Below are 24,351 nucleotides of genomic sequence, written 5' to 3'. Positions count from 1 at the left end.
GATATTATATTGTCAGTTCATTTTATTTTTATTTTTATACTGTCAAGTCATTTCACTTTTATTTTTTATATTCTCAAGTCATTTAACTTTTATTTTTATATTGTTGATTCATCTAACTTTTTTATTTAAAATAAATTAAGTCTCACTTTTGTTCTTAAAGTTATGAAAGATAATACTAAGTGGTATTATGTATGACTTTTGTAATCACATAACTATGATGAACAATTTCTGTGAATGCAGTTGAGAAAGTGAAAACGATCCAGCTAAACTCTTACGAGACAGCGGGAGCAGCGAGGAGGAGGACTAGTTGTAAACTGGCGGGTTTCCCAGCAGGACACACTGTCAAGCAGGCCACTTCGGGAGCGCGGTCGACAACAAAAGGAGGGTACGCGGAAAAACTTTCCCTTGCACCTGGAGCTAATGGCCGGCCGCACCAGTGCGACCCTTCGTGGAGGCGATGACCTGAGATGGCCGAGCGGTCCACTGCGCGGAAATCCATCTGCTGGCAACGCACCACACGCACGCGAGCGTGACAAGACGGCCGTGGTGAAACGACAGAAGACAGGGGATAAAGGGGCGTGGAACCTTTTGACAGGTACTTACCATAGAAAATGGCAACCTTCAACGTCACCTATCAACATTTCCTGACGGATGTCAAGTGTCAAGCGACAGTAAATCATGGTTCGATGTTCTCTGGTCGCTAAGGGTGGCACAAAGAAGAGCCATTAAGTGTCATCCTTGCCCAGGAATATCAACCTGGCGTGTCAAATGAGGATACCGCACGAATTTGACAACACAAACATAGAACCAAATCGAGATGTACGTGACACGGGCCACCAAGAGAAACTTCATGAGAGGGCAGAGAGGGCGGGATTGCACGCAACAGATGGACAAAAATCCCTACTGACAGCTGCGACGACGAACCGCCCACCCCCCCCCCCCCCTCTTCTATTGTGCCTCGGAACAGTGGAACTACTGAGTGTGCCAGTGAACAGTGAATATACGGTTCTTAGTCCAATGCATGAACGTGTGTTCATTCAGAGAAACTTCGATCGTGTATTTTGCAGGGGTTCGATTTATTGGTGTTTTTTTAGTAGACTGACTCTTGTATTTTGCAGATGTTTTATTTATTGGTTTTTTTTTTTGGACGTTGACTACTGTATTTTCAGAGCTGTTTTATTTCTCAACGTTTGTTTGTGTGTGTTGTATTAGATTTGTGATATTTTGATCGTAAATTCATTCCTGTGGCATTGCTTCGTTTATCAGTCAGATAGCTATTCATTCTCATTGGACTGTGATCGATTAGACTTTGCATGGGACATATTCATAGTGAGGAACCCCATAAGGGTAACAATCACATAATTAATTGTTGTTTCAGTATAATAACACAGTGATCATTGTTTGCTAACTAACTGAAATATAGTAGAGCGATTAAATTAGTGCTACAAAGTTATTTTAATTGTACAAATTATTAGTTTTATATGATATAGAATTTTTTGCGATAACCACTTTGTAAAACATGTTTTTTCTCTTATCTTTTTTTTCGCTTTTGCGGATTGTGCATTGTAATGTTCTACTTTATGATACTGATGTTATTTTCATGTTTTTTTGTAATTGCTGCGCACCATTGCTACTATCATAAATTTTACGTTTCAATAAACAGTCATAAATTTTCCTGTGATCAGTTGGCTCTTGCAATGTGCAATTACTGGTGAACTCCATAAGGGTAACAACCAGAAATAGTTTTCATATTAATGACACAGTAACCTATGTTTTTACTTGCTAACCGAATTAGGTATACACTATCTTTTAAATAGGTATCACAGATTGTTTTTTTCTCTTTGAAAATGGTAGATTCTAAAGAAATGTTGAAATTATTGTGTTTTAGCAAGTAGCTGGTGACCTTTTGCCTTTTCTTTACATTTTTGGTTTATGTTTGGTGTGAGAACCCTGCTTGGGAATGTCCTAGCATGGCCAGAAAATTCCCTGCACAGTCTTTTCCCGGAGCGTTGGGGTTATGAAAGGTCTCTGTTGGATTCCTTTCATGTTAATTTCATAAATATGTTGTCATTTACGGCATAAATTCAACTTCTAAATTTACTGTGGTGTTTCTGACTATCTGCGAGGAGACTCAGCAAGGGAACGTGTTACTTTTACACATAAACAAGAACGATCTGACACACTACTACACTTTCAAACACAGTTTATATGTAATAAATGTCACACAGTCTCATACGGAACCTACATCCGCTTTCTTTTATATACTGTATGTGATAAGATACTGTCATCCCCTTTCCCTTCTGTGTGAGAGGATGAATGAGCAAATGTATTTCTAGTTGCATGCTTGAGGTTAGCAGACAAGCCTGTCTGCTAGAGAACAGTAGGACCAACGTCGGAACAGGTAGCTACGCTTTCTAAAAGCAGAGAGGTTTCTATTCTTAGTGTGGTCCTCTCCGTCCCTTGTCATGTTGGTATAGGAAGCTGCCTGTCTGGTCACTTCCGTTTGTATCTGTTAAGCACGCTCGGCAGGTCAGTCTGTCCACTGCGAGCGTCTGAAGTGGTAAGATCTCCGGCTAAGCACGTGTCTTCTAAGTCCGTAGGACAATGGATTTCTTAAGTTCAGCCTAACTGAATATTTAATCACCTTTATTTCAGGTTTAGCTCTAAAATATCTAATGTTATCTTAAATTGCAACGCAGTGTAATTCGAGTGTGAAGTTCAGAATATATTCCGGTAGTTGCTTCGTCACTACTTTGTGAGTAAAGTGGAACCACGTGCTGATCAGTAACTCTAACTAAGATCATCAGTCTTAATTGCGAATGTGCGTGAGATTATAACGTCTCGTCTAGACAATATTTTTCAATACAGCAACTTTTCTTTATGTTCAACCCACTTTGTGAGACCAGTACCACGTGCTTATACAATTGTTTGACCCATCAGGTTAATAGTAAGATGATAGTAACCAGTTCGAGGTTTTTCTTTAGTAAATTGCTTTTCGGTCTAATTTATTTTAATTTACAAAATTAATGTGGAGTTACACTCTTTGTGTAAACCAAGTTGACCACGTGAAGCATGTGGTGTAATCATCATAGTAGCCCTCAGCTATTCTTTTCGGGAAGATTTCACAGAGAGTTAGTATGAATTTAGTATACCAGTGTGTGGTAATTACATGACGGACAGGATTGCGCTACGAACGTAACTTCTTTGGGTGAAAATAGAATCGGTTGGTTGTGGTTGATTTCCTCTTGCGTATGTTTCAACGTTCTTCGTGTGTTATTTTATGAATGCAGTGTTTTATGCAGTCTCCCAATCCGGCTCCATATTTGATGTGTTCCATAAGATTACAGTCTCACATTTTCACAATCCTAAGTAAGGTATCAGTTTAATTATGAATCAAGTTTAATATGCTGAAATTTCAATGATCAATCTTAAAATAAATTTCCAAATATAAATTCATTTATTTATTTTTATTTAAATTCTCTTTTTATATACATATCACCCCTTGTTGTATGACTATTAAAAGATTGTAATTAATCTTAGTCTGGTTGGGAATTTGATAAGCTAGACTGGATATCTGGTCAAACAGTTGCGCAGTAATGCAAGGTTAACTTCCTCAGATAGCTCACAGCTTTTAACCCGCTTTTATTGTCTATCAGCACCGCTTTCATAATAAATTAAAGCAACAACATTACGGTCTCGCTTTGCATTGTCACAGATTAAGTTCTTGGGGCATATGATTAATGCTAAAAGTATTCTGTCGACTGAGAAGAATATAAGTGCAATTAGAAGTTTTCCATCGCCACGGAATAAGAGACAACTGCAGCGATTCATAGGAATGGCGTCGTTCTTCCTTCATTTCATAAAGAGTCATCCATGAATTCCGTAGCATTAAACCGACTTCTGCGGAAGGATGTGCCATGGCAATGGTCCGAAGAATGTGAACTAGCGTTTCGAGAAATCATAAGACCAACTCGTCAATGTATACTTGTTATATAACCCTGATACGAATTGTGAGTTCTGTCTTTCTACGGATTCCTCGGATGCAAGATTAGGTGCCTGTCTCTTTCAGATAAGGAAAATAAAAGGAGTTACAACATTCTGCCCAATACCGTTTGCTAGCAGAGTTTTACCACCATGTGAAAGAGCTTATACAACAACAGAACTTGAAGCATTTGCAGTTATCTGGGCATTCAAGAAGTTTAATTATTATTTATATGGATCGAGAACCATTGTGTATTGTGACCATCACTCACTAACCTTTTTGCAGACATGTAAATTATTATATCCCAAATATTGAATTTAATTGATGAATGGAGAAAATATAAAAATTCAGTAAATAAAGCAGGCAAAAAGGAATACAAACGTCTCAAAAATGAAATCGACAGGAAGTGCAAAATGGCTAAGCAGGGATGGCTAGAGGACAATTATAAGGATGTGCAGGCTTATCTCACTAGGGGTAAGATAGATACTGCCTACAGGAAAATTAAAGAGACCTTTGGAGGAAAGAGAACCACTTGTATGGATGTTAAGAGCTCAGATGGAAACCCAGTTTTAAGCAAAGAGGGGGAAGCAGAAAGGTGGAAGGAGTATATAGAGAGTCTATACAAGGGCGATGTACTTGAGGACAATATTATGGAAGTGGAAGAGGATGAAGATGAAGATGAAATGGGAGAGATAATACTGCGTGAAGAGTTTGACAGAGCATTGAAGACCTGAGTCGAAATAAGGCCCCGGGAGTAGACAACGTTCCATTAGAACTACTGACAGCCTTGGGAGAGCCAGTCCTGACATAACTCTACCATCTGGTGAGCAAGATGTATGAGACAGGCGAAATACCCTCAGACTTCAAGAAGAATATAATAAATCCAATCCCAAAGAAAGCAGGCGTTCACAGATGTGAAAATTACCGAACTATCAGTTTAATAAGTCACAGCTGCTAAATACTAACGCTAATTCTTTACAGACGAATGGAAAAACTAGTAGAAGCCGACCTCGGGGAAGATCAGTTTGGATCCCGTAGAAATATTGGAAAACGTGAGGTAATACTGACCTTACGACTTATCTTAGAAGCTAGATTAAGGAAAGGCAAACCCACATTTCTAGCATTTGTAGACTTAGAGAAAGCTTTTGACAATGTTGACTGGTATACTCTCTCTCAAATTCTGAAGGTGGCAGGGGTAATATACAGGCAGCGAAAAGCTATTTACAATTTCTACAGAAACCAGATGGCAGTTATAAGAGTCGATGGACATCAAAGGGAAGCAGTGGTTGGGAAGGGAGTGTGACAGGGTTGTAGCCAATACCCAATGTTATTCAATCTCTATATTGAGCAAGCAGTGAAGGAATCAAAACAAAAATTTGGAGTAGGTATTAAAATCCATGAAGAAGAAATAAAAACTTTGAGGTTCCCCGATGACATCGTAATTCTGTCAGAGACAGCAAAGGACTTGGAAGAGCAGCTGAGCGGAATGGACAGTGTCTTGAAAGGAGGGTATAAGATGAACATCAACAAAAGCAAAACGAGGATAATAGAATGTAATCGAATTAAGTCGGGTGATGCTGAGGGAGTTAGATTAGGAAATGAGACACTTAAAGTTCTAAAGGAGTTTTGCTATTTGGGGAGCAAAATAACTGATGATGGTCGAAGTAGAGAGGACATAAAATGCAGACTGGCAATGGCAAGGAAAGCATTTCTGAAGAAGAGAAATTTGTTAACATCGAGTATAGATTTAAGTGTCAGGAAGTCGTATCTGAAAGTATTTGTATGGAGTGTAGCCATGTATGGAAGTGAAACATGGACGATAAATAGTTTGGACAAGAAGAGAATAGAAGCTTTCTCGGTATAAATCACCATCATTATTAATACACACAACGATGAACTAGGTTTCGTTATCCCTGATACAAAATAGTCATTGTCCTGCTGTTTGAGCCCCTTCCCCACAAATTGTTGCTCCATACATTGTCTAATGGTCTGTAGTTGAAAAATGGTGAACCTAGGTTTCATCACACGTTAAAATCTAGTTTAGAAAAGGTTCACAGTCTGTTTCATTATCTCAACTGTGTACATATTGAATCTTGATTCCTTGTGTTGTTGCGTTATTTCTTTCGTGACACAGCTTCATCTTGTTTTGCTTTATGTTGTTACTGTAACATTATGAAATATGACAACGTCTGTTGGAACTGTTATTATTATACTTTGAATAGTAATAAGTCGGTCTTCAAAGATAACGTCGTTAATGCCGGTTGCAAACGAAGGAGCTGAAACTTCAACTAGCCGGTCACAATATTGCTCGTCATTCATTGAGGGTCTACCGTTTTTGAACTGTTCTACCCACTTACCAAAATTTCTGCATTTCATACAGTTTTCACCAAAATGTGAAATTATTTGACAAAAGATTTTAGCCTGATTTCTAAATTCAGAAAGCCGAAACACGGGTCACAGAATACTGTTTAACTAATGCTGAAACTTTAAGCTTGCACACGATCGTTAAATGCGATATTGAGGTTGTAAACAAAACAATTTCTATGCATCAGCTGTTCTCAGCTCATCCATGAGACGTCCACCTAAAACAGTGAAAGTATTAAACCCATACCTGCAAACTGTTCCATTTCTACATTAATCTGTTTCTTCAGTTACTCAATGTCCCTCATGCGTTTAATTATTCATTATCTCTTTTGAGCTACTAACATAATCAAATCAAAAACTTTATTCTGAAGTCCTTTCAGGTAATGTGATGACGGGCTACTCTCGAACTTGTAAACAAACAAATTTTAACAATAAGTGGTCCGTTATTATTAACCATCGAATAAAGCAGTTATAAAAGACATGTTCAGTACTGGTTACCTTTGGTACGCTGACGCCGTGGACGTATTGTTGAAGAAGATTGACTAATTATCTGGTTAATAATGAACACTGTGAAAGTAACGTGTTATTTAACATAACAGATCTACATTATCTGGATAGTGTGGACACATTTCGGCACCACCTGCTGATCTATACCGTCACATTCGTATCCCTCAGATGTTTCTGTGGGTCACTGTGTGTAAATGTCATACTTTTTTTAATTTTTTCTTATGTCTGGACTTTATGACATTGAGTCCTTCATTTGGATCAGGGCTAAATGCTTTTCTTATATGCACTTAACATAACCATCTATTCTAACGATTCCCCCACGATAATTCTCAAAAGAATTTTCTAATAACCTACAAACTAAAATAGAAGTAAAATAATGACAGCTATGAAGAGGAAGGCCATCTAATTAATTTTTTCTGATCAAAATTTGTATATTTCCGCTGAGCTATACACATTCGCTTACACCTGTCATATCTGTCAATTTTCAGGCTGGTCCCGCTGCGTCTTCGAACTGCGAGATGTACTCCTGGATCGGTAGCCTGCTCAAGAAACACACAGCCCCTGGAAAAGTATTCCTCTGCTTCATAGATGAAGAGAACTCGGCAACAATGTAGATTAAGTCTGGCGAACCGGTGATAGTCGATATACGTCCTGTAGTGACACAAATTATCCTGTTAAATTCACTTGATGTACTCTTTGTATTTCAATTAAATAGTCCAGTTGGGTCATTCCACCTAGAAACTACAACTAATTCATTCTTCGTTGGGAATTACCTATCTTAGTCAGCACTAGGACTATCAGGAAGCATTACAGTTAAATAGTCCACGAATAAAATTCCACCTAGAAACTGCAAATAATTTCGTTTTCGTTGTGAATTATTAGTCTAAGCCAGCACTAGGATTCTGTGAGAGCTCTGACTGCTGCAGTCGCTCGCTCTCGGTCAGTGCTAACGTCGATGTCCTGCTGCGAAGCCAAAGCTGGCGTTATACTTTTATATGGCTGAGCTACAACAGTTCGGAAGCCTGAATGTGGCAAATAATTCAGGTTCAAATGATTCTTTATGAGACGAGAAAGCCGCTATAAGATTTAATTTCATCGGTAACACTCATCCCTTACGGCGCCCAGATGTTCGAGCTCTCTGCCTCCACCCTTCCAGTAACTTCAAAGTCACCACAAACTAATTCATGCGAGGTGCCAGGCCGGGGAAGAGTTTGTACCTCTTTAATTCAGATGAATTTTGCATGAAAACTGGACGTGCACTTGACCCCCTCCTTACATACACCACTGGTCATTAAAATTGCTATACCAAGAAGAAATGCAGATGATAAAGGGGTATTCATTGGACAAATATATTATACTAGAACTGACATGTGATTACACTTTCATGCATTTTGGGTGCATAGATCCTGAGAAATAAATACCTAGAACAATCACCTCTGGCCGTAATAACGGCCTTGATACGCCTAGGCATTGAGTCAAACAGAGCTTGTATGGCGTGTACAGGTGAGAGATCTGGAGAATGTGCTGGCCAGGGCAGCAGTGGGACATTTTCTGTGTCCAGAAAGGCCCGTACTGGAACTGCAACATGCGGTCGTGCATTATCCTGCTGAAATGTATGGTTTCGCAGGGACCGAATGAAGGGTAGAGCCACTGGTCGGAACACATCTGAAATGTAACGTCCACTGTTCAAAGTGCCGTCAATGCGAACAAGAGGTGACCGAGACATGTAACCAGTGGCAACCCATATCATCACGCCGGGTGATACGCCAGTAGAGCGATGACGAATACACGGTTCCAATGTGCATTCACCGTGATGTCGCCAAACACGGATGCGACCATCATGATGCTGTAAACAAAACCTGGATTCATCCGAAAAAATGACGTTTTGCCATTCGTGCATCGAGGTTCGTCGTTGGGTACACCATCGCATGCGCTCCTGTCTGTGATGCAGCGTCAAGGGTAACCGCAGCCATGGTCTGCGAACTGATAGTCCATGCTGCTGCAAACTTCGTCGAACTGTTCGTCCACATCTGTTGACTTAGGGATTGAGACGTGGCTGCACGATCGGTTACAGCCATGAGGATTAGATGCCTGTTATCTCGACTGCTAGTGATACGAGGCCGTTGGGATCCAGCACGGCGTTCCGTATTACCCTCCTGAACCCACCGATTTCATATTCTGCTAACAGTCATTTTATCTCGACCAACGCGAGCGGCAATGTCGCGATACGATAAATCGCAATCGCGATAGGCTACAATCCAACATCTATCAAAGTCGGAAACGTGATGGTCTTTATTTCTTCTCCTTACACAAGGCATCACAACAACCTTTCACCAGGCATCGACGGTCAACTGCTGTTTGTGTATGAGAAACTTTCCTCATGTCAGCACGTTGTAGCTGTTGCCACCTTCGCCAACCTTGTGTGAATGCTCTGAAAAGCTAATTATTTTCATATCACAGCATCTTCTTCCTGTCGGTTAAATTTCGCGTCTATAGCACTTCATCTTCGTGGTGTAGCAATTTTAGTGGCCAGTAGTGTACCACCTAATTGATTATGTGCGCAACGGTGACGGAAGAAAATGATGGTGGACCCTGTTAGTTGGTAAAATAAGGAGTGCACACTCACAATAATTTAATAAAAATCGTAATCTACTCATAAAAAGGAGAACTTTATCATAATAAACAACATTAAATGGGATTCTCCATATATCTACGAAATGATATACGGATTAAATATTACAATGAGATTTATTATACATCACAACATAAATGTACATAATTATCGACACAAACAGTGGGTTGAAGGACAGGGTATACTGATATATTCTGAGAATAGGAGTTGGCTCGAGAACAAGGAGCTCCTACTCTCTGTGATGTAAACGATTGACGATAATGACTGGAGGCCCTAATGAATCAAATATTAATCTCCCGACTATATAGGAGTATCGCAATTAGTAGTGAGAGCTCAAATGGAATCACGTGGAGAAGCAAGTAAGGTGGACTTGTAGCAAAGCGAACGCGCGTGCTGCTGAGGGATTCAGTATAAAATCGATAAGTTCCTAAAATGCCGGATCCGCAAAATACTGTACCAGTACTGAAATCCGCAACACGTCGTCGGTAGGCCGCGTTCTGATGATGTAGGCGCCGACTTCTGCCGTGCAGCAACTCCGTGTCCACCTCTGGCCGCGAAGGCTGTCCGAGAATTCTAAGTTCTTCCGAAAACGAGTGACCATGTCGGAAGACCATCCGAATCCGAGGAAGACCAGATCCCGATTCTCCCTCTGTGATGCGATGCAAGAGCGAAGCCAACATTGCTCTACTCCCTACTCTCCTCGAAATCCGCGAATCAGCATTCAGTTCCGACTCCAAAATTCCCCCACACTGTCTCAGAACATCATTTGCACCAATAGCGTCGGTTCCCTCCAATTTCGAGCAGGGCTTTGTGATGCAACTAGCCTCACTTTAAGTTGACCAATCATGCCTCTGCTATTCAGCTGAGGGCACTGAACATTCCGTTTGACCGGCTACGAAAACAGCCTGCCTAGACCACCGGCCATCCGGCGCCAGACAGTCGCGCCCAGCAGGGCACAGTCCATAAGTATCCTCCGAATCAAGAGGACAATGCAGTCAGTCGGTGCCAGGAATCTTAGTTCTGGACGCACCGGAACGGTAAACACATAAACTACGGCGGCACTCAGACGTCTCTCACGTCGTTTCGCCCTGCATACAACAGGCGAAACTCGACCGACTTTAGTCGTTCCGCCAGGAGCTTAAGCCTAATGTACGAACCCCACAGAATTCAGGGAAGTGCAGCCCTCAACCGGAAATGCCGTGTGCCGCGGTCTCCGACGCCTGCTTCGCACAAGCCAACCATGGAACTACACCAACATGCATGGGAATCAAGTGAAAATTAGTTTCTGAGCTCTCAGTACAAATACTCTCATTACAATAACATGATCCGGTCTGTTACTACCGTGCGATGACTTAGAACATTAACAAAATTGATGAAAATGAGAGGAGACATGCAAAACATGGCATGGAACCTCGCATTACCCCCCAGTCACTTTAGATTATTTTTGGTAGTGGTTGACTCACTTGACAAAGGTAGTGTGTCAATCACTCAAAAAGAATCGGTCTAAACAGTTTCCAAAATGTCACAACACATTGGCAGATTAAATTGGAAATTGAATATAAAATGAAAGGTGCAATTTTTCTTATGACATTGGCAACATCTTACTCCCATTGACAAATGAATCACATGCAACACAGATTCACCCTCAGGGAGCCCACTGTCATACAAGGACATGCTCCCACAGTCATACAAATGTTGAATACATTCGAGAAGGCCTAGTTCGAAGCTGCAATAAAATGTTGACCTAATGCACCTGCAAGCTTCTCATTAAGGAAACATTTAAGAATTAGCTGCTGGTGCCCAACTCAAACGCACACATACTTCTGCATGATGCCAAAAAGACAAACAATATTTCTATGCTTCATGGTTGAAACTTTTAACCACAATCACGCCGTTTCCCTGAACAGAATGGATGATAATTTTTCACAGTGATTGATTGACTGATGGTCCATTCACCATTAACCAGAATTGTAACCGCAGATATCCCACTCACATACACAAACAAAAATACTCTCGTGTAATTGTAGCATATTATTGTGTGTAACATTTTGTAACTACTCACACATACACAAGATATTTGTACACATAGTGACAATTGACAGACATCAACATAAATGAGATCGAGAGATATAGTGTACACAAAAAAAATAGAAATTTTGTGAGTATACCTGCGTTATCGAAGATTATGTAACATACTGTGCATAACAAAAAAACTTTCTTGCAAACTGACATGATGATTGGGAATCAAGATATCTTTAACATGAATATGTATGTATAAAAAATAAGCCTGAAAGATATAAAACAAAACAATATACCTGTAGTTGACATTGTATTTCCAGTTTCTAGTGTTTGAAATAAAATTTGTGGGCAAAAAAACTATGTTTCACTAAAGGCACGAATATTACTGTGTTCACGCAGTTGTCTGAGCAAAAAAAAAAAAAAAAAAAAAAAGGAAGTTGACCATAACATCCTTCACACGCTAACATCACACAACGAATCACTCAACACACGGACATTAGCGCACTCGTCTGTGGAGCGAGGTGATGGTTCCTGGCGTGGAGAAAGAGGCGCCTGCTGGGAGCAGTGCGACAGCAACCGGAAGTAGCTCCAGTCATCCTTCACACTGTAGTGGCGTTGTCCGCCGACAAGAAGCTCGTGGGGTGGTACGACAGCCTATTGTTGGTGTGCGGTACGACGGCAAGCACATGTGCAGGCTCTGACTCTACTGAGGACCGCAAGATTCGGGACAGAGCCATAGGACAGGTAGTTGGCTGTCCGTAGACAGTAACACTTGGTCTTATGTAGACTGAAAAATTGCAATACAGGATACTGCTCTTACAAGGGGAGGCCGCCAATTGTGAAATTCAGATTCGATTCATACTGCGCATAATAAAAGCTCATGGCCAGAGGTGTAATGTGGCAAAGCACCAAGATGCACTTCTCAGCCGTTGTCGAGAAAATCGACAGTTAAAAGAAACCGTTGCCGTGAAATATTCTCGACGATTAGTAACTTTCTACAACGTCGTGGCGCAGCGGTAAGTGCTCGGGTTGGTAATCCGAAGGTCGCCGGATCGAATCTCGCGCCAAGCAATTTTTTTTTATTATTAGTTTTTTGTAATTCAAATGTATGTATATATATATATATATATATATATATATATATATATATATATATATATATATTGAATTATAAAAAACAAATACCAAAAACAAAGGTTGCATAGCGCGAGATTCGATCCGGCGACCTTCGGATTACGAACCAGAGCGCTTACCGCTGCGCCATGACGCTGTAGAGAATTATTAATGGTAGAGAGTATTTGACTGCAACGGTTTCCTTTAACTGTCGATTTTCTCGACAACGGCTGAGAAGTGCATCTTGGTGCTTTGCCACATTACACCTCTGGCCATGAGCTTTTATTATGCGCAGTATGAATCGAATCTGAATTTCGCAATTGGCGGCCTCCCCTTGTTAGATTGACTCCAACACTCGTGGAGTCATCTGATGGAGATTGAGAAAAGGATAACAGATCGATCAATGTGACCGAATGCTCGAAACTGCTCTCTATAGGAGAGGAGATAATCACGACAAACTGCAGTCCAGCAATACCCAGCACGGAACTGCTCTCTATACGAGAGGAGATAATCACAACAAACTGCAGGCCAGCAATACCATAGCCGACCCAGAGCTCTCCGCCACGTCAACCACCACCTTACTTTCACTGCGCTGAACAGGTAGGCCGGCCGGAGTGGCCGAGCGACACAGTCTGCGTTCGGCAGGGCAGCAGTGCGCACCGCGCTCGGCCGTCCACGCCGCTGCGCGCGCGGAGTGTTTTGTTTACTTCCTCGTCACAGCGCTTCTCAGTCGAACAAACTGTAATGGCCAACTCTTACAGGAAGAACACTCTTAAGTTCACCTTCTCAAACGAATCCGCACGACCCAAAGCACTGGCCGTCGAACGCTTCCTACGCGAAGACGTGAAGATCCCGCGTGACGAACTCATCGGCATACACCTAGCAGCGTCGTTTATGTTAAGATGACTTCCGACGCTGCCTGCAACGAGATCATTCAAAGGACGCGACAAGGACTAAAATTTCGGCACTCCGACGGAAACGTCGGGCCTGTGGATGTCGACCATGTACGACTTGGCCTTCGGACGATCCGTGTATTCGAACTGCCTTTCGAGGTGACTGAAGATGAAGTCATCGCGGCGCTAAGTCCGTTCGGAAAAGTCCAGAGCCACGTAGCCGAGACATGGGCACAGTTTACGACGTATCCGGTGCTTAATGGTGTGAGACAAGTCCGAATCGATCTCAAACGGCACGTTCCATCGTACATTTCTATCGGCGGCTGCCGTGCGGTGGTCATTTACGACGGACAACCTCGAACATGTTCCGGTTGTGGCCAAGAAGGCCACGTCCGTAATGAATGCCTGCAACGCCGCATCACACAACTAAGGCCCGACGATACGAACACCGACAGAACCGTGACCACCCTTCGAGTCACCTATGCGGCGACACTGCACGTCCAGCCCTCACAAGGCGCCGTTCACGAGCGTCTCTCTGGTCCGATACACCCGGAGGCGTCCCAGCACCTTGACACCGGCTATGCCGCCCGTGAACATGTCCAACAGCCGGACACACCCACGCTAGAAGATCACAAGGATACCAATGACAGTGTTCTGGAGAATGAAGACCGCATCATAGCACCAGCGGCTTTTGTACCGGAACGACGTGAATCTCTTCCTTCCTCACACACCGAAACTCATTGCCGAAAGCAGAAGTCGCCCAAACGACGAAAAAAACGCCGCAAGACATCAGACTCGACCATTGAGCCCCCTCCGCAGGACGACGAGATGCCACATCACTCCGACGGAGAACACGATAACACCTTCTCCTCTGCCACGGAGACACGTCATCCACAAGACGGTGAACCGTCCAACGGAGATCGGGCGCAAGCTCCGCGCCCAGAAGCCATGGAACATAGCACGCCTGTTGTCACCGACGCCATTGAGCCGACTCGGCCAGCGCTGCCACCTCTCGCCGATGTCAAACCTGTCGGACACCTTTCATGGGCGGATGACACGGATTTCCCACCTCCATCTGATGCGGAAATGAGATCTGTTTCTCCGTTAGACCAAAACTAAAATGGGGGAAGTTTCTACGGCGAATCCTGCGACTTCTATGGACTTCCAGCATCCACAACAACAATCTTCACCAGCTACGACCCTATCAATAGCACGGATCTCCCATCAGGCGTACCGAATAGCTACTATCAATACTAATAATATCGGCTCCCATGCTAAACTTCAACTGCTCTGTGACACGCTAAGAGCAGCGGACATCGACATCGCCCTGTTACAAGAACTGAGGACAGCGACTTGGACTGGGTGTTATGGATATGAGACGTACGCCGCCCCTGCAGCTATGGAACACACAGGCGCAGCCATCCTCCTCCTGGAAGGAATTGCAGTTTCCGATATCGCATACCTCCAAACAGCGCGAGGGGTGGCCATAACAGTTGAAGGACTCAAAATCATAAATCTCTACGCCCCATCGGCAGGTAGGCGGCACGCGCCTCTCAGCCGTCGGGGAGAGGGGAGATGTGTCCTGACTTACAACCGCCTCCCTCAGGCGTCTCCCTGCCGCTCGGGCCCATTTAATCCACACCGAGCACCTTGTAGCGTCACTTCTCGCCCAGCTGTTACTCGTTGTTCCCAGTACCTGCACAATACTTAAATTCTTTTATAAAGCGTGCCTCCCCAAAACATTTTGCAAATACAGCATTTAGAATTTCATAAAATTGTCTCACGTAGTATTTTGTACATTCAATAAAAAAATTAATAGAAATGAATATTTACACGAATAAAACTGTTACACTAATTCAATATAAAAAGTCTTATACTCTGTTTACAGTATTTACCATAGTATTACATATAAAGAATAGTGACTTAACCTATGGGCCCATTGTTAATACTGGTGTGTATGTGTGTGTGTGTGTCTGTGTGTAATTATGGATTCATTAAGATAAATAAAAGCTGAAGTACGCTACCCATAACCCTAAAATACTATATTTAATCCCAACTATGCCCTACCCATCACTGGAGCATGCTCACAACTACTAGTGACTCTTTAACTTCCCTAACTACGCTATCTACAGGCGCCACTGCACGTCCCTCGCCACATCTGATCCCAAAGGCCTCGATGGATCCCTGAAACTGCTCAAGATATAGCTGCCGCACACAAATACACAATGAACACATATTAGACGAGATAAAATTAGCTGCAATTGCATTAGCAATGGAAATTAGTAAATATGTTATATGTAACATATCGGCTACACCCGTTTACCATACATACTCCCCCGTCCTGCCCCGCTGACACAACTCGATGGATGTTGCTGTCTGTGGTATGCCCGATACGCTGAGTTGGAAGCTACTCATCTGAGATGGAACTGGATGTACTGAAACTTACGGTGGAAAATTTACACAAAAATAACACGGCAGACTTCGCAATTTACAATGCAAAAACAAGTTCTTATAAATATCATACTTTTAGACTTCCCTTGCGTGCTAGGTCTCACACCAAGACACCAGTTACCGGACTTGTTGAGGAACTCCATATCTTCTGCACTACACCGCTCATATGATAAATCCCTGCGACCGCACACGTTCAGAGACGTGACGTACCATCGTGCCGGCCGCGGTGGCCGTGCGGTTCTAGGCGCTTCAGTCCGGAACCGCGAGACCGCTACGGTCGCAGGTTCGAATCCTGCCTCAGGCATAGATGTGTGTGATGTCCTAAGGGTTAGTTAGGTTTAAGTAGTTTTAAGTTCTAGGGGACTGATGACCTCAGATATTAAGTCTCATAGTGCTCAGAGCCATTTTGGAACCGTACCATCGTACGAGAAACTCGCCACACTCCTAGAAAGGTTGCGCCCAGCAGCAGCGGCATGGGCGGGCACAATGGCCACCTTTGTATATCCGCTTCCAAACCCTAAGAGTATGGTGAAACGCGCTAAGGCGTGCCCAACACGCCAACGAAAAAAAACCTCATTGAAAATACGTAGGTGCAACACTGCAACTGTGTGCCCATAACGCCAGTGACAAATACCGCGAAAACAAACAAATGGTAATGCGTGCCCAGAACACTGTTGATATGCACCCAGTGGCTCTTCCTCAACAAAGACACAGTAATAGGTATGGTGTAAAGACAAAACACACATGAAGATCCAGTCTGTGTTACCAATTACTCGGAAGAGTGATGGCTCCCCCGTGTAACGGAAACTCCGGAAAAGTGAGTTAGACCGACACTTTGCTTTCTGCGTTAACCAATATCGCGCAACATCATATGTCGCTTCGTAACCCATACAAGTTACATATATACATGTTAAAGAATATAAAAAAAACGTAATTACCACAGTTAATGTCTAATATGTACACAACAGAAAGATGCTTTCTAACCGAGTCAATTTTACAAATGTTTCCCTTTTGTTCCACACACTGGCAACACCCTTTTTTTTCCAATACAAAAACAACGCTTTTGCGCTCCTTGCATTTCAACGTACGTTAACGGCTCTGTCCGAGTATTTGTGTTATTTTCCCTCAGCCAATTCCGCACGGTCCTGGCATCAATCTCGCCCTTCATTTCTGTTTCGGTGATTGTAACTCGGGTTAGAACCATGTATTTCGATTGACTCATCCTGCTGTTCATCTGAATCTCTGCGCCTCCAGCTCGCGTCGTACTGGCGGGTATCGTTTTGTCTCTGCAAGTTACTCTGCCGTTATGAATTTTGTCTCCCATAGTTCTGCCTATAGGATGTTCCATCGCGTTCATTCCTCCCGTCATTGTTGTTGCTATTGTGCGGTGCTCCACGAAAGTCGCCATTGTAATAGTTATTTTGCCCTTTCCTTCGATCATGCGCTGCTTCTTTTTCAAAAATTAACTCCTACACGCGCAGAAGGCTTTTGAATGTTTCGATATTCGCTCCGCACTTTCCTACAAGCGCTTTCTGGTTGTTGCTTGGCATATTCGCGAAACAGAACTTAATTACTTCACCATCCCTATGTGGTACATCAAGAAACTGATTCTTTCTAACTAAAGCCTCAAACAGCTTCGTGGGGCTTTTGTATCCTGACGCTTCAAGATATTGACATCAAATGATTTCTTGTTTTATTCGGTCTTGCATTTCGCGTGACCAATACGTTCCGAGAAACGCGTCGGTGAATTCCAGGTACGTTCGGCATGTACCCGCAACACCGTGCATTTTCTCACCTACCGTGCCCTCGATGTGCCCGCAGATAAACTCTAATGCTGCTGTCAATGGCCAAGATATTGGTAGCGTGTTAGAAAACTGTGACAGCCAAATTTTTTGGTGATGTGAGCCTCGATTTTCCCAAAATGTTTTGAATTTGAGGACCGATAAAAAGTGTTTGTAATCAAGACTAAGGTCCTTCTTGCACATTTCTATTGGTTCTAGTATCAAACGTACCCGTCCGTTCGACGCGAGTTGACATCTCCTGGTGCGTGCTGTGACCACATAGTCCTGCCCTGGCGGCCGGTGTGGCCGTGCGGTTCTAGGCGCTTCCGTCTGGATCCGCGTGACCGCTACTGTCGCAGGTTCGAATCCTGCCTCGGTCACGGATGTGTGTGATGTACTTAGGTTAGTTAGGTTTAGGTAGTTCTACGTTCTAGGGGACTGATGACCACAAATGTTACGTCTCATAGCGCTCAGAGCCATTTGAACCATTTTTTTGAAGTCCTGCCCCATAATGACACTTGAACTGAGCGTTTGTTACCCCGATCGATCTGTAATTTTGCGTCCGTTCGCTCTCTGGGCTGCCATGCGCGCTTGGTAGTCCACTATCTTGTGCCGAGCCGGTGCACGGTGGGCCGTCGTCCAGCGCCACACATCCATGTCCGCCAGTCGTCACCTCTGGACGTGGTGTACCAATTTGTACTTGGCATTCCAGGTGTGCTACACATTCTTCTACACTTTCAAACCTTTGGGTGGTACTCGCAACGCGTTATTCCACGCTTTCCATTCTTTGCGTTGTACTCGCAAGTGCTTTCTTCCCCCGGGCTTTTATTGCATCAGTTCCTACAGCATTCACGTGTCCAATTCGCCTAGCGATTCTTGCACGATTATTTGCGACTTTTGCCATATTTTTGCCCCCAGCTACTTCAACCCTTGCTAGCTCTGCTTCCTTCTTGGCCTGAACGGCCCTTTTCTTCGCCTCGACACACGTCTTACCTACCTTTGCTATTTCACTCTTCACTTCGTGCACAACCGCAGGTACCTTATTCTCTACTTCATCCATTTCCTTTTCTAGGCTCTGCTTTATGTCCTTTACCACCCCCAATATCTCTAATAATAAATCCTTTCGGCTGACGAGGCCCCTCTTCACCAGTTGGTGATTTTACTGTAGATACTTGAGCACTCTTATACTGTCGTGTCCGAATTTTCCTCGGTATGTTCGCATTTGTGTTCTCATTTATATAAACAAGAGCCTCCACATGCCTGTTCACTTCTACGTCCCATTCTTTCTCACTGATTTCACCGTCCACGTCCTCCTGTTCTCGGTCTGCCTACGATTCGCGTCTAACGTCCGTGTTCCACGTCTCCCGTCCCGCAGGAAAACTTAAGAATTCTTCATCTGGCTCAACCCTGATACTACCCTGATCCTGCCCCATCTTGTGCAGTCTATTTATTTGAGATGCGTTCGACAACAGTCGCGCCCTGCTACGAGTGAACATTCATTCACGGAACATCAACAACAACAAAAGTGTAACAGCGAAAACCCTATATAACACTTGACACAAAAATTGCACTAATCGACTCCTAATACTAAAAAAAAAATAATTTAATTCACAAGTACAAATGTCGATAAAACAACCCCTCCAAAACAAATTCAACGCCGAAGCAACGCTGTCAGTTTCAGCGGAATGTGATGTGGTACAGAACCCACACACATCAACCAACACACACAAAATAAAACAACATGAAATTACTAAATAAAGGAACAAAATCAATGGCTATTATACGCTAGCCGCAAAATATTTCTATCGCCAACTATGATTAGAACAAACAAAACTAATTATAATGTTTTTCTTTAATGATAAAAATTATCGATTAAGTCCTGACAGAGTCCCAGCAGTCACAGGAAAGAACCGAGGCAAGGGTCGCAATATTAAGTGAGGTGCCGTGGCTGGGGAGAGTTTGTACCTCTTTAATTCAGACGAATTTTGCATGCCGTACAAATACTCTCATTACAATAACCTTATTCGGTCTGTTACTACAGTGCAATGACATACAACATTAATAAAATTGATGAAAGTGAGAGGAGACATGCAAAAGAGGGCATGGAGCCTCTCATGCATCAAACTCCTGTTTAACTTACAATTTTCCTGGAATTAGTAGATTACATACCTATTACTCCTCACGTCATATGATGTGAAATCATGGTTACAACGTTTTTGCTACTACATGGTGTACACAAAGCTTACAGGAAGTACTTCATACTGAAAAACCATACCGCAACATTAATTAGATTTATGCTTGTCAGTGTGATTTTAGAAACATCCGCTGCAGATCATAGGTACAAGGTGCGATCCGTCGCAATCACCTAGGGCTGAAACCAGCTAGCGTCAGCCGGGCGAAGTCGGTGAAGTAGAAATTGTTCAGATCACAACAGGCAGCATGAGCCCTTCACGGAAACGGTTTCCCAAAGTATTACTGTTACTGGTGGTTTATAAAATGAAGTATATTATTTCCGAGCTTCGAACAGATTGATGCTGTCATCAGACCGCCGACTTTAAGTTTACTGAATTACGGAAGAGTTGCATTCAACAACTTTTTTTTTTTTTTTTTTTTTTTTTTTTTTTTTTTTTTTTTTTTTGCACCACGCGATATTGACTATGAACTTTCAGTGCAGTAGACTAGCCGTAGCAGGCACAACGTTTCCTGTGGAAGCTTGCGCATTGAATTTGCTTATATAATGTTTATGTGATTTTCTTCAATGGTTAAGAAAACTAAGTTGAGTGTACGGTCTGGGTAGCTGAGGCAGCTGGGAAATGGCGATTCGGTCGAGAGCAAGAAATGAACCTACTGAAAAAAGTGTTAGCCACTCCAGGAAGTCAGAAAGTCAGTATTCTCATCCATTGTAACGCCCTGTGCTACGACAAAATCATGACTCAGCCATATGTGGAGTTCCGTGGTCTGGCGGCTTGATAATAGGTTGACAGAAGCGGTACTGTCGGTACGCTCCATTTACACCACGTGCATGCCAGTCATATTACAGTATCACTAGACTGCTTGTCCTTGTTCTCTGTGGTCTAACAAGAATATATACTTATGAAATATGTCCTTTTGACACCAGAATTAACCCATCTGTGTTTTATTTTAATGTGTCACACCTCTCATTGCCTGTTTTTACCCTTCCGTGCTTTTGAGATTGCATGTAGTTTGAAGGTGATGGCATACACAAAGGCGAGGAAGTACCTAGCATAGAGTGTAGTTGGCTTTGACAGAGTATAAACTGTAGGAAAGCTATGCAAAGAGATTGCTTGTAGGCTTCGGAAAAGATCGACAGAATCGAGAGTAGAGGGTGGCTGTTGGCTACAGCCGATAGTAAAGGTTCCCTCCGTGCAACTGGAACAAGGAGACGTCTCCGGAAGTCCACTGTAAAATGGCTCTGAGCACAATGGGACTTAACTTCTAAGGGCATCAGTCCCCTAGAGCTTAGAACTACTTAAATCTAACTAACCTAAGGACATCAGACACATCCATGCCCAAGGCAGGATTCGAACCTGCGACCGTAGTGGTCGCGCGGTTCCAGAGTGTAGCGCCTAGAACCGCTCTGCCACACGGCCGGCGAAGTCCACCGTGCTGGAGCAATACTAGATGAGCAGGCCTGAGGTGAGGACACTGCTGTGGAGTTCTTGTTGATATGACGAATATAAGGTACAAATATGAGTTATATCATCAAAGATAACTCTCGTAATAAGTACTTTAGAGCGAGCTTATTCAGGGAATTGTTATAAGATCATGTTGGTAAGTTGTGAGGGTGACCATTGGGCCATCAGCTCTGCACTCTATTTGGGAAATAACTGCTAGTAAAATATGTTCATTTGAGAAACCGTGTCGAGCTCTTGCATAATACAAAAATTTTGGGGGGTAAAGCTGAAATATTAAATAGTTTCTTTGTACCATGGTCATAAGCACATTTTCGCTCTGACTCATTCTGTCAAGGTTAACAAATAGAAATGTAGAGTTTTTCGGTTGATTAATTATCTGTAAGATGGACAGAGTATTTTCATTCAGGTATCTTATAAAATTCAGCCATTTTCTGTGGTGTCACCGCCAGACACCACACTTGCTAGGTGGTAGCTTAAATCGGCCGCGGTCCATTAAGTACATTTCGCACCTGCGTGTCGCCACTGTGTGATCGCAGACCTAGCGCCACCACAAGGCAGGTCTCGATATACGATAGAGCACTCGCCCCAGTTGTACGGACGACATTGCTAGCGAATATACGGACGAAGCCTTCCTCTCAATTGCAGAGAGACAGTTAGAATAGCCTTCTGCTAAGTCCATGGCTACGACCTAGCAAGGCGCCATTAGCCTTACCTAGTTTGAGAGTTATCGTATAAATGTCTCAAGAAGAACGCTGTATTCATCAAAGAATAAAAGTTAAGTATAAAGCAGCTACGTACTTTTCTTGCTACCATTCAATAGTTATCCTGTTCCAGACTTGACACCAGTCGGCGTGAGTGTACGCGTGCCTTTCTTTCGGCTCCCTTCCCAGTGTGGCGTAGCAAGCTTGTTACGCCACAACATTTTCCTTGTTACTTGTACTGGAGCTACAGTGTTCGCCATGTGGGTAAGTGGAATCTGTTCTGAGTCCACGTGGGGTACCAGAGTGTGCTAAAATGTCTTAATGTTTCATTAAAGTGATTCTGTGAAATTTTACAAGGCGTGTTCTTTAAGTAAGAACCGTTTTGAAATTAAGAAAAGACGTTCTAAGATATCTAAATTATTTAATTTTTACATGAAAGCCTGTACCTTAATCTACTGTTCTACAAAATTTCCGTCAATATTGAGGCACTTGTCATAACTTTGTACCAGTTTTTGAATACACTCCACATAGAATTTTCCCGCCTGACTTATTAACCACTGCATCACCACTGTTTTGACTTCGTCATCGTCTTGAAGACGCTGTCGTCCAGGTGTTTCTTCAAGTGCAGGAACAGATGGTAGTCACTGGGCGCAAGATCGGGGCTGTACGGAGGATGATCTATTGTTTCCCATCGAAAAGATGTGATGAGATCTTTGGTCTGATACGCCACATGCGGACGGGCATTGTCTTGCAGGAAAACGATGTCTTTGCTCAACTTTCATGGACTGTTGCTTTAACTGTGGTGTGACGTACACCGCCCATGTTTCATCGCCCGTAACAATTTGGCTTAAGAAATCATCACCGTCGTTGTGGTAACGCTCAAGGAAAGTCAATGCACTGTCTAAACGTTTGGTTTTGTGCACATCCGTCAACATTTTCGGTACCCAACGTGCGCACAATTTTCGGTAATTCAAGTGCTCGGTTACAATGCCATACAAAACACTACGAGAAACATTAGGAAAGTCATCCCGCAAGGAGGAAATCGTAAAGCGTCTGTTTTCTCTCACCTTATTGTCCACTTCCTGCTCCAAACTTTCATTAACGACCGAAGGACGCCCACTCCGTTGTTCATCATGCACATTTACGTGGCCATCTTTAAATGCTCTCACCAACTTTCTTACCATACCATCACTCATAATATTTTCTCCGTAAACTGAACAGATCTCACGATGAATATCAATCGCTTTTAGGCCTTTAGCACTAAGAAATCTTATAACAGCACGTACTTCACAGTCGGCGGGACTCACGATTATCGGAGGAATCTTCAACACTCAGTACACAACGTAAACAAGGAAGAATCAGACTATAATGGCGTCAGTGCGCAGATTAAGGTATAGGATTTCATGTAAAAATTAAATTATTGAGATATCTTACCACGTCTTTTTTTTATTTCAAAGCGGTACTTACTTAAAAAACACGCCACGCATGTCACTTTTTGGGTGAATTTTCGTCCGGTTTTAAGTTGTTTCTTTGTAAATGGGGTCTGGCTACGTGTGTAACTGTAATTCTCGAAGTACCTAAATCGAGAGTGATTCAGATGTTCATAAATATCTGGGACTACGATATAATGATTTTGATGGCCATCAACCGTATCTTACGTAATAATTTAGTAATTTTTCGGTGAGGTGCTTTAGTGAATACCATGTGTAACCGCCATAGGTTGTTCGTTACCCAATGTCTGTATACGCCGCTGGTTTCAACCACTTAGTGTGGAATAATAAACCATCGAAACTAAATTCATTAATTTACATCAATTTCTTTTAACTTTGCGATTTTATTTGTTGAGCCAATCCATATCTGCTTGCTTTACAAAGCAACTCAAATACGGCCCCCATCCTGACTGAGTATAATATAATTTGTTTATTCACGCAGTTATACAAAGCCCCTCACATACCTCGCTTTTCGACAATGTAAGCTGACGCAATTAATCGAAATACCAATAGTGTATAACTCCAGCCTCCCCCCCCCTTTCCCCACCCCTCGTGCTGCAACTCTTACAGGTACCTGTATGAATGTTATGTAGGTTTGCTGCTACGTGGAACAACATGAAATTTAATCCGCGCACTTACGGTATTGTGTGATTGAAGGTCCTTTCATACGTAGGACACCATATGAGGTAAAATTTGTGACTGCTGTCGTTAGCTGAAACGTGGTTATCATATCAAGAACTAGGGTTGCTGAAGGCAGTGTTT

Source organism: Schistocerca serialis, chromosome 3 (genome assembly GCF_023864345.2).
Source record: "Schistocerca serialis cubense isolate TAMUIC-IGC-003099 chromosome 3, iqSchSeri2.2, whole genome shotgun sequence".
NCBI lineage: Eukaryota > Metazoa > Arthropoda > Insecta > Orthoptera > Acrididae > Schistocerca > Schistocerca serialis.
Note: the sequence above shows the minus strand (reverse complement) of the source record.